The 9930-nt window shown below is 37.7% G+C and overlaps 1 pseudogene across 1 annotated transcript; it reads right to left on the reverse strand.

The window, feature by feature from the left end:
• Positions 1 to 4085: 4085 nt before the first annotated feature.
• Positions 4086 to 4585, reverse strand: LOC311184204 (ribosomal protein uL30-like; annotated as a pseudogene). Its single transcript has one exon. The product of its transcript is annotated as a ribosomal protein uL30-like (transcript).
• Between the last annotated feature and the right edge of the window lie 5345 nt (positions 4586 to 9930).

Genomic DNA, 9930 nt, shown 5'->3' on the forward strand with positions numbered 1-9930 from the left:
ATGTGTAAAATAGATACAAACAATGCGTCGTCAAGGCTGCTGCTCCTGATACAAAATAGAACGTTCTCATAGCAACAAAAACATGTCCATATTGTGTTCAGTAGGACATGCATTAAAATACTAGTTCGGAGGTGTGACGTGACCTCCATTACAATCACTGTGGGACAGTTTAAATCCCGCTCTTTTGAAACTTTGCAAGTATAAGAATTTTTTGTCTTAATATAAGGATCGGTTCACTATTTTCTTTTTTAAAAAAGTTTAATGATGTGCCTAATGATGTGGTTCATTAGAATATGTAAAACCAATCTGAAATGATTTTAAGCGCCTGTATATTAATGTAAATGACTTGATATGTAAAAACAGCTAAATTTTAAAGAGGTCGTCAAAATATAAGGTATTAGTATTTTTATCTTTTATGAACAGTTTTATGCTTCTAGTATTCTTGTTCTGTAAAATCTCAGTAAACCATAAACCAAACTTATTATTCTTTACTAAAATAAGTATTTTTTTGACAGAAGATATCATTTGGTACTGTTGTTAGCATTCACTTTGAAGTTGAAGACAAACAATTGATTTATCGCAAAATGACTAATTTTAGAAGATAGATACTTGCATAAAACTCAAAAATATTAAGTAGTAATCATAAGCATCCATTTATGTTTAAATTTCATAGTCCTTATGTTCTTATTACTTATTTTAGAGATTCACTCTGTATAGATAATGAAAGGCTTTGATAACAAATGTTGGGAAAGCCAACTTTGGTCTTAGGTTTGCTGTTCATTCCCTGTGTTTTTTCAAATGCTGTCTGCAGGTTCTTTTTTATAATGCCTTGCCCTCCTCTCCTCCTGCCTCCAAATCCACCCTCCACAGATAAACATTTGTCTGTCCCAGGTTGTCAAAAACCTTGAAGGTCAGTCAAGTGCTCTGAAGCTTTCCCTGCCAACGTCTTTGTTCTACACTGGAAGAGCCTCTCACATTTATGTGCGACCGCTTTGTTTCTTTACTTGTTTCCTCCTACCAATATGGAAGAACAAACTTTATTTGTCCATATATCCCCAGAGTCCAGAACAATTTTTCAATTTTTGTGTCTGAAATAATATACATTTTAAAAATGAAGAAAGGAATTAATCTTTTCAATGACTTATTCAGAAGCAAAGCTTCTTATATGTTTAGATTATTCCCAACCACATTAATCTCTACTTCTCTGAATTTCTAAAGCATATTTAAGAAAAAATAGTTTCTCTAAGTTTGGATGAGTAAAACATTTAAGGTATGCCAATTAATCTTAATTTCAAAGAAACTAATCTTTTACCCTTTTGTATACCCATAGTACCAACCTAACTTAGAGGCTTTTACTAGGGAACTTAATACATACTTTTCAGTTGGCTGATTAGCTGATTATATACGGAAATATATAATTATTCCGGACAGCTTTTCATGAAGTAAAAAAAGCAATTATCTAAATGATAAAGACCCACAATGCCAATGAGTAATTATCTGTATTATGCTGATATTTGACTCAACTTTCTACTTTCTTTGGTCCTAGAAACCTATCTGTGACTAAATTACACTTTTAACTCTTTTAAACATTATTAACTTGCATTAGACAATGGTTGACTAACTATGAACATTTCTTTTTCCTTAGAATGTATTTTGTTTCTGAACTATAACTTGAGTGACTGTGTAATATTATGTGCTGCAAAAACATTGTTTTACTTAAGAATCTCATAGTGATTTTTTGGAAATTCACAACTGGAAAATTATTTTTTATCCCACTCATTGACTTTTATACACACTCAGTGCAAAATCAGAAAAGCAAGGACATAGTTTCAGACAATGACACTGATTTGATAAATTATTCAATGGGGGTGGATGGATATCCCGATTATGTCCTTTGCAAGTTTGAATGTGAATTAAATCTGTACACACAAGCCTCCAATCTGTGCCCACAACATAGAAAATCTTTCTTCTTTCTACAACTAACTCAGTTACCTAGGATGTGGGTGGAATAGAAAGGACAAGAGATTTGAAAAGTGACAGTAAAAAAATTCTTCACTCCATGTCTACTGTCTTCATATGGGGATAACTGAAATCTCCTTGGACCAGGAATAACTTGAAAAGCCAGCAAACTGGATTTTCCTCAGATTTTGCCATTACTGATCTCATGATTCTAGGCATGTCATGTAATCTTTTTAAAATTCAGTTTAAAAAAATAAAAATAACAATGTCCAAACTCCCTACCTTAGAGGTTTTTAGAAATTATGTTTTATTGAGGTAATGTTGATTACAACACTGTACAAGGCATGTATTTCAGGGGCTTTACAAATGTAAAGCATTAATAATCCTCCGCCTTAGTGTTTCAGGTGCCACCCCCCACTTTGCTTCCCCTTCTGGTAGCCTGAGTTCTTGCAGTTAGATTTCAAGGGTTTGGTTTGGGTTTGTCTGTTCCCTTGCTTTGTTTTTATATTCCACATATTAATGAAATCATTAAGTATCTGTCTTTCCCATTCTGACTTATTTTGCTTAGCATAATCCCCACCCGTTCCATCTATGTCCCATATGCAAGGTTTCATCCTTTTTTACAATTTACAATACATGTACTCCTCATTCTTTATCCAATCATGCCCTTGGGACACTTGTTTCCTAACTTTGCTATTGAAAACAGTGTTGCAAAGAACACAGTGGTGCATAAATCCCTTTCTATCTGTGTTGTTGTATTCTTCAGGTAGAGACCTGGGAATGGGGTTGCTAGATCATATGGTAGATCTATATTTAATATTTTGAGAAACCTCCAAATGTTTTCCACTGGGTTTACACTAGTCTACATTCCCATCAACATTGTACAAGGGTTCATGTTTCTCAACACTCCTTCCATCACATGTTTTTCTTGTCTTTTTGACATAGGTCATTCTCCTAAAGATGAGGTAGTACTTCATTGTGGTTTTGATTTGGATTTCTGGATGTACTTGGGGAGATATTTTCCTGACAGTTTATTCTCCCAAGATTTCTGCATGTGTCCCTTCACCCATAATAGTTTTCATAAACTTAATACATGTAATTGAAATTTTTTTAAAAAATTAACAAACTCAGGCCTCCCTGGTGGCACAAAAGGTTAAGTCTCAGCATTATGAAGCTATCAGCAGCCACTGCAGCACAAGTTTGATCCCTGGTCAGGGAGCTAAATCACATGGCGCAGAAGACCTCTCCTGTCTGTCCCACTGCTCCCCTCAGCAGTGTATTTCAGTCAATCTGCCTGTTCTGTCCCCCACTCAGTCTCTGGTGAGTCCTCTCATGTGCCCCCCACCTCTGGCCTATACCCTCATTCTTGTATGTATAGATAAGTAAAATAAATCTTAAAAAAAAAATAACAAACTGGCTAGGAATCCACTCTCTTGGAGTAAAATAACACCCCACTTTCCAGTAGGAAGGAGCACTTAGGGATCAAACTCTAACTTCTGTCCTTAGATTCAGCTTCCCACTTGAACAGTTTGATTTTCTAGTGCTTCCGCTATGCAATAGGAGGTGGTTGTCTCCAAGCCCTATACTCTTCACTACTAGAATCTGCTGTCTGCCTGAGGTGATCCACTTTACATGATAGAACTTGTTATCTTCACTTTGTGTTCCCTTCCTAGTTTCCACCTTGACATCTTATTTTTTTACTTTTTTACCATTTTTGTGCTCTACTAATTATATTTTTAAGTTCTTTCCAAAATAAGACCTGAGGAACTCCCAGGTTCATGTATGCCACTGGACTTGGTTCACCACCTTTTTGTACACATGCCTGGGTTTTCATTCACCATCACTAACCCCCAAGATATAAGCAGGACTCCCTCCATGACATAAGCCCTTTGCTCATTTTAGAGGAGGTAGCATAGGTGAAAGTGGGAGACATGTAGGAACTTTTACTTGGAACTGGGCTTTGATGAGAAGTGTCTGCATGAACATCAACATCTTCTCCCTGATTCTTCCCCTCCAATTTCTGAAGATTAAGCAGAAAATAATCTTCTTTGAAGATCTGGATGATTATTCCCAAAACCCAAACACATGCTTCCAAGGCATTGTGTTTTCACGTATTCTGGTCTCACTTAGTTCAGCTGCTGGAGTTGTTGACTGATACTTTCACTTCCATAACCAAGTGAACCCTTCTCCTTGAGGAAGCCCACTCTATTTTCGGTAGCCTGAGCACCATGGAGAGCTGGAAAGGGCACAAAAACCCTGAGATCATCTGGAAATGCTTCTCCAGGAAGACAATTTCATAATTGAGGCCTTCCAATCAAATGACACCAAATTTCCTCACGTGCTCTTCATTCACTGTGTGGTCTCTTTCTTGACCTTGGCTTGTCTGCATTTCAGGATGAGTTCCTGGACAGACTTCAGATTTTTGAATCCCCAGTCACATACTGGTTCCACTGTGAGAAGCCTAATAGTAGGGGGTCACTTGACCAAAGACACCGCTGAAAATCTTTTTCAGGTCTAGTTTTGCAATAGTCTTTTGAGCCAGTAAACTCACCTCCTTAATTCTTTGAATGCATACAACAAAAGCCAACGAATATTTATCTGGCACTTTCAAGCAAAGAGGTTTCATGTTTAAGGCACATGTGGTCACATGTTGTGGCCAGAAATCATGTAGGAACCATTCTGTTTATTTTTTTTTAAAGATTTATTTATTTATGCATAAAAGAACTGGGATACAGGCCAGAGGTGTTTGTGTTGGTGGGGGGGGGGGGGTGAGAGGATTCACCAGAGACAGAGTGGGGAACAGAACAGGCAGAATGACTGAAATACACTGCTGAGGGGAGCAGCAGGCAAGATAGGAGAGGTCTGCTGCACCATGTGGGTCTCCTCCCTGGCTGAAGATCGAACTCATGTTGCAGTGGCTGTGGATAGCTTCATAGTGCTACGTCTTAACCCCTTATACCACCAGAGAGGCCCCATTTCTCTCCATTTAAACCTGAACTCCTTTCCTATCCTCTGCGCCTACTTTACCAAAAGGGCCTGCTTTGTCTAGGTGACTTTGAGGCCTGATATGCCTTTCTCTTTTTCAGGAGATTTTTCTGAAACCAAAGGGATCTTTTTGCCTTACTCTTGCTCCCCCATCTTTCCAACACCGAGGCCATAGCTCCTGTGCAACGCTACCACACTGGCCATTAAGGAACTGCTCTAAATTTACTTAAATGTAGAGCTCAGGTGCTGGATGACCCAGTCCATGTGAGCCCACTTAACAGCGGTGAGCCGCTGGGATCTTGTGCACCAAGCTTCTTTTGCACCACTTCCAAGCTTTCTAGAGCCTATGTCATCTTCAAAATCCAACCTTTTCTTTTAAACTATATGCCTTGCCATTTTTAAACCTTACCAATTAATAGTGACCTTGAGAATATCTAGATTCCCTGAGCTCTAGATCTGGAAGAATGAGAGGGAGATTGTTACTTTTCTCGTATAATTCCAGTTTTCTAAGGAGACACAGGTTTCCTCCTGCTATCTGAAAGTAAACTGTTCCTATGAAATCTTTCATAAGCCGAAATGTGTAAAGCAAAGAAGTAATTACCATTAATTTGTATGGAACAAAATTTTAGCATTCTCAGGTCCCAAAAATAACGTACCAAATCAAACCAAATAACACATAAAACCAAAAATAAAACTAGAATGTAATAAAAGTAGGAATGCTATGATAAATACATAGTCTATAAAAAGTAGTTCCCAAGGAAGGAACTTAGCTGTTCAGGGCACATGCTGCTTCTAGCACAGCTGCTGCAAAACTAACACTGAGAACTATTTTCAATTTTTGCCTTTTGTTATAAAAGCAAAATTCTTTTTTAAAAAAAAAAAAAGATATTTATTTTTGCATAGAAGAACTGGAGTGTAGGCCAGAGGTGCTGGGGGGCGAGAGGATTCACCAGAGACAGAGTGGGGAGCAGAACAGGTGGATCTACTGAAATACACTGTTAAGGGGAGCAGTGGGGAGACAGGAGAGGTCTGCGGCAACGTATGTGGGGTAGCTCCCTCGCTGGGGTCGAACTCAGGCTCTAGTGGTGATAGTGCTGAGACTTAACCCCTAGACTACCAGGGAGGTCCAAAAAGCAAAATTCCCTTTAGGAGTTTTTTTCAGTTATCAAAAACAGGTACAAATGTAGGTCTTTCATAAAAGCAAAGTGGTAGTAAACTGAACTTTTGAAATGTAGGGGGAACATCTCTTCCCTAGGTGATTAGCATCAAGAATATCAGCCCTTCAGGGAAAACATTGCTACTACCCATAGTTTATTCTGCAGCCTTATTCTGTGATCTTAAAAGGAAAACATTACTAGAATACAACAGAATAAGGATATGCTTACATTATAATAATAGTAATAATAATAACTTTTCTAAATAGGTTGTATGCATTCTCTTTTTTGATCCTTATAAGCCTGATACTAGTATCCCCATTTTACAGATGAAAAGCTACATCTTCCCATTAAAGTTCTGCTTAAATTCTCCCTAGAGAACTATCCAAGAATCTAGTTATGATTACAGAATCGCCAGAATCACTGTACCAGATTCTTTCTTCCTTTTCTTTTCTCTCTTTCTCTTTTTTTTTTTTTTTCTTTTGTGCATTGAAAGAACTTCCTGGGAGCCAGGGTTTTGTTAAGGGCTCTTTGCACTTTTGCACAGACTCTTAACCTTTCCCAAATTAAGGAAGGAGGATCAAGAGCATGGAGTTTGGAGTCAGGCAGCCCAACAGATATTATTGTTGTATCCTATTTAGTAATCTGAATAGTTAGTGGAGAATGTTAAGGGAAAAAAGACTTGGCAGATACACTCTTCCTTCACTTTTTTTTAACTTGTTCAGAATATCGAGGAAAGCAGCCAGCAGAGACTTTAAGGGACTTTAAGGGAAATAAACAATGGCATGCTTGTTGTCCTTATCTGGACAAAGAGTTAAACTCTTTGGCTTTTGGGTGGCAGGAAAGGAAGTGAAACTCACTTTTCTGCTTCAACCTAGTGGTCTACTCACTCCTTTCCTTCCTGCAGATTGAGGTTTCAGGCCTCTCAGTAATGAGGAAGGATTGTGTTAACCTCTTGTCCCTAGACAAGAGCATTTTCTCAGCCAGTCTTCCCTTGGGCTTCCCAGGGAGACCTACAGCAAGAGGCTGGCAGTGAAGCAATTATGAGCAGCTTGAAAATTAAACTTACATGAAACCTCATCTCTTAAAGCATTTGGAAACCACAATTTTTCCAAATCCCTGGCCCTATTTCTCTCAAAAACACATATTTCTTTCTGTTTCCCTTAAAAACACAAATTGACAAAGCATGTAACTGTTTATTACTTAAACATTTCCTGTCCTAAAAAGCACTTTTCAGAGACACTCATTACTAAACAATTTTTGCTGAGTCTCTGTTGTTTTTTTTTTTCTCATTTCAGAAATAAAGTTTTTTTTTGAAGTATATTATATTCACATCCATGTAATACATATATATTTACTTCTATAATGTATATGTATTCTCTTTTTTATAATAAATTTTATTTTTATATTCCCCATAAAATAGCAACCCCCTTATTTTGACCCCAATCCCTCCCCTCCCGCCCTCTACCCCCCATAGAGTGTCTCTGGTTCATAGTTTTTTGTTGATTTTGATTTTCACTTTCTTATAGTTATTCATTTTCCTAGTCCCTTATTTAAGTTTTCTAGATTCCTGCTATGAGTGAGACCATCCGGTATTTTTCTTTTTCTTTCTGGCTTATTTCGCTGAGCATGATCCCTTCCAGCGCCATCCATGTTGCTTGTAATCAGGGAAATGCAAATCAAAACTACCATGAGATACCATCTCACACCAGTGAGAATGGCACATATTAAAAAAACTAGCAACAACAAATGTTGGCGAGGGTGTGGAGAAAAAGGAACTCTTCTGCATTGTTGGTGGGAGTACAAACTGGTTCAACCACTATGGAGAGCTGTGTGGAGATTTCTGGACCTACTAAACATAGAGCTTCCATATGATCCAGAAATTCCACTCCCAGGTATTTACCCAAAGGACAGAGAAACATCAATTCCAAAGAACACCTGCACCCCAATGTTTATAGCAGCACTATTTACAATAGCTAAGCTTTGGAAACAACCCAAATGCCCAAAAATGGATGACTGGATCAAGAAGATGTGGTACATATAGACCATGGAATATTACTCAGCATTCAAAAAAAATAAACACATGAGTCTCTGTTCTTTATTCATTGAAAATAAGACTCAAAAAGTAAAGAGCAGGAGCTGACCCAGAGATTCAATAAACATTTATAATTGATCACAGTATAAGTGTCGAATTATGCTGGTAATTGAACTTGGAATAATTTTTAAGTTCACGTTCCAAAATTCAATCTTCCAAATTAAATTTCAATTGTGTTAACTTTTATATTAGGAGATAATACTGCATAGAAAAGTCAAGCAAATAATCTTAAGAGACAAATGTTCCCAGGACTGAATCTCAGGCCACAATTCATTACCTGTATTACAGTGGATATGTTATTTTCTCCTCCATAACCTCAGTTTCTCTATCTGAGATTTCATAGAAAAAAGGAGATGAATGATCAGTTGGGACATAGTGGCCACCTTTAATTCTCCCTTGACTTCTGTGCCTGATTAAATTTCTTTGGACTATAGCCTTGAGACTCGAGGACCAGTAATAATAACATTTGGAGTATTTATTATGTTCTAAGAACCATGCTGAATCTTTTGCATGAACTGTCTTACTTAATCATAATGATAACCTTGTAAGAAGGATATGATTTCTATTCAATGATGAAGAGACTGCAAGATCCAGAAATTGCTTCTCTGAGAAGAAAAGTGGCTTTTCTACTTCTGAGCCCCAAAACCTCCTCCTGAGACTCTGTCTCAAAATGTTACACTGTGTTTTTCATTTCTTCCTATGTCAAGCCCTCAGGGCTTGGCCTGCTCTCTCCCCTCTGGAGGGAAGCATTGTCTATCAGATGGGTATAGGAAGGGGGCTGTGAAGGGGACTGAAGTATCCCAATTTCTAACTCCATCTTCCTTGCTACCCTTGAATGCAACCATACAGGTTTTTATATTATTATTATTATTATTATTATTATTAATTTTAGGGGTTTCACTACTAACCTATGGGAAAAGAGATTGATAGTAAATTAACAAATGGGGATGTTATAAATACTCTGGAATCTTAGAAAAAATTTATAGACATTGTTCTTAATTCAGAAAGCTCTTGACTTTCTCGGAGATGGTAGGAGTTTGTACCTGGTGCATGTTCTTTTCCTTCACCCTACCATCCCAGTACAGAGAGTGGTATAATAAATTTCCTTCCCAGCCTTAACACAGATTAATGATAGTCCATGGGGTGTTATATGACAAAAGGAAAATCACCTGAGTGATGTATAGCACTTGTGGATACACACACACACACACACACACACACATTCATTTATGCACACATATATACATATAAGGACTTTTTTCAAGCAAAGGTCTCTATATTTATTACTATACCAATCTATTGGTACAGAATCATAAAAGCAGAGAAAAATCCTTTCCAATAAAACATGAACAACTGGGTTAAGACGCAAGCTATGAAACTATCTGCAGCCACTGCAGCATGAGTTCAATCCCCAGCCAGGGATCTACCCACATGGCATAGGAGACCTCTCCTGACTCGCCCGCTGCTCCCCTCAGTAGTGTATTTCAGTCAGTCCACCTGTTCTGTTCCCCACTCTGTCTCTGGTGAGTCCTCTCATCCCCCACACCTCTGGCCTGTACCCTAGTTCTTATATGCATAAATAAATAAATCTTAAAAAAAAAAAAAAAAGAACAACTGTCCAGATTGTGATGTTTTCTGCATGACATGGCCAGATGGTAGTGAACCAGCTTGGTTTTTCTACAATGTCTCCGCTTCGAGTGATAATCTGATTTCATTCAAGTTTTTATCCAAATTCAC

This window comes from Talpa europaea, assembly GCF_964194135.1.
Source record: "Talpa europaea genome assembly, chromosome: 14".
Taxonomy (NCBI): Eukaryota; Metazoa; Chordata; class Mammalia; order Eulipotyphla; family Talpidae; genus Talpa; species Talpa europaea.